Raw genomic sequence first — 2488 nt, 5'->3', positions numbered from 1 at the left:
CTGACGGTATAACAAATACAAACGTTATTCACAACTCATCATGAAGTCAATCTAGTCTTGAGATTCTTCAAAAACGAAATTTGGTTCCTTATTTTTCAAGAGAAATCTGGTTTTTATTTTTTAAAACTCCATTTCAAAAAAGCTAATCTTTCATTTATTAAAAAGAAAAGCACTACTTTCCTGTTGAAGTATATAAAAATTCTTATCATTCATCTATCTTTTCAGCTAATCCTAGACACAATTTTGTAGATCACAAAAAAAAAGCTTTCTGAGTTCTCTTGACAATTACTTTAACTAGTAAGACCAACCTTTTATATTTTGATACCTGGTTAAAAACCAAAGTCCTGTTTCCAACAATCAGAAGAGAGTAGTAGGAAGCTTTCAGATCCCTTTCAGTCAATGTTTGTTAGTAAACATTAATAAATAAGTCTATGTGCATTATATAACATGATGCTAATTATGCTTAAAACATACATTAAAAAAGATGAGCAGGGAGTTTAGAAAAGTGGTAGTTCCTGTCCCCTCACTGGTAAGATTATGGGTTATTTTCGCTGTTTATTCTTTGCAATACTTTCCAGTTTTTCCAGTGAGCATGTATTGCTTTTGTTAGATGAAAATATAAGCAAGAATGAATAAAACTTACTGTGATTTTTAAGATAAAGTTAATCTAAGTATGAAAACATTATGGCTTTGATATATTCTGGATGACAATATTTATGTTTTGGATAAGTACCTTTTTATACTTTAAATAACCCAACAGTATCCAATAGCTTTTTATAGCTTATATAAAAAAGAAAACACATTTAAGATTTTACATATATGATTCTTGATTATATTGCAATTCTAAGTCAAAACTCAATTTGCTTCAGTCTATATTTCCTAACAGTTATGTGTTAAACACTATATTATATATTATATTTAAATAAAACAAATAGAATAAAAGTATGGGCCCTGTATTCAAGGGGCTTGTATGCTTACTTTGAAACCAGAAGGAGTATACACACAAGAACAGTATAAGAAAGTAAATGATCAAGTGCCTACATGCAGATGGTCTAACAGATTAGGAGAGGGAGTGTGGGCAGTTGCATGTAGCTGGGCCTGAAAGTATGAATAATACTTGACATTCTTGATAAAAAACTATATTTGAGCAAAAGCTCAAAAGCATAAATAGCACAGGCACGCAGAGGGCAGAAAGGAAATAGCTACAGTGTTTCTGTAGATCAGAAGGCCAGATTTAAAAGGCTCTACTTCTGGATAATTCCGTGGGTCAATGAATTTGGTAGAGGAGTGGACTTGGAAATCTGAGAAACAAAAGAGCTTCAGGAGAACGGTAAATGTAGATACCAGAGCACAGAAAGTTAAGGAAGGAATGAGAAGGAAAAAGTACAGGCTTATGGTATAAAACATCTGTCTTTTTAAAACGTCAAAGTGAAAGCAAAGGGAAGTACTGCAACAGAGAAGTAGAGAAGCATTGAACAAATGTGTGTCTCAATGTATAGAAGGCCTTCTCCATATTGAAGGCACAAAGAGAGGTGCTAATGAAGTTAAGGAACACTTACGGAGTACTTACATCACAAGCACTGAGTTTTATAGGTTTATTTTATATAATCTTCCCAACCTTGAACTCCTATCTTAGGACAGTAAGATAGACTCTGAAAAGGTTAATTATTGTCAAGTAAGTGATAAAGCAGAAACCTGAAACCACGACTAACTAACCCAATCAATATTCTTCCTTTTCCTACTAAAGAGAGCTACTTAAAAGGCTTAAAAGAAAAAAATTAAGCTCAAGATTAGTCACCCAGGATTTTCTATCATATCTGACTACTCTCTAGCTCTTGTTCACATCTTCAAAATGTAAACATTCCTTAAGGTTAATTTCTTAATTCTGTGTCCTTTGTTCTTGATCACAGAGTGACAAACGCAGAATTTAAAATCTTGCCCTGAGGAAATCTTTCAAATTCCTCTCCCCTGGGAGCTTTCATTTATCTCTATGGCTTCAATGAGCATGATTCTCCAATTAGTCTCTCCTTGACCTTTCTGTACTAAGCTTCAGTTGTACTAGGTAAGTCTTTCATTTGCTCTATGGATCTATTCCCCACCCTCCACTCTGTTCTCTGTCCCAGGAGGCTGACTTCCCTGGGCTCCTTCTATGTGGCACTGCCCTCAAGTCAGCTATGTCCTCTGACCAAAGGTTCCAGATTCTCTCAGGTAACCCTCCTTCCAGGGCTCTCTTCTTCTGGGTTCCAGTAACCCTTCCCTCTGGCCCTTGGGCCAAAGGAAAGAAATAACTCTATTATTGCTAGCTCAGGAGTACCAGGCTATCACTTATGGTCACCCTACACTGGCTGACATATTTGTAACTATCCATTTATTAAAACATCCTTTAAATTATCCTAATTTGAATATGCCTTCTCTTTTGTGATGGGACACTAACCATACATTTACATGTCTTTTTAAATACCTAAATATATCCCCTCAGATGCCCTAC

The 2488-nt window shown here is 35.0% G+C and overlaps 1 protein-coding gene across 17 annotated transcripts in view; it reads right to left on the bottom strand.

Moving 5' to 3' along the window:
* ELF2 (E74 like ETS transcription factor 2) overlaps nt 1–2488 on the bottom strand; it is a 97939-nt gene that overhangs the window by 45831 nt on the left and 49620 nt on the right. The gene's annotated exons all lie outside the window — the stretch shown is intronic.

The sequence above is a fragment of the Ovis aries genome, chromosome 17 (genome assembly GCF_016772045.2).
Source record: "Ovis aries strain OAR_USU_Benz2616 breed Rambouillet chromosome 17, ARS-UI_Ramb_v3.0, whole genome shotgun sequence".
NCBI lineage: Eukaryota > Metazoa > Chordata > Mammalia > Artiodactyla > Bovidae > Ovis > Ovis aries.
This window is presented reverse-complemented; position numbering and strand designations above follow the sequence as displayed.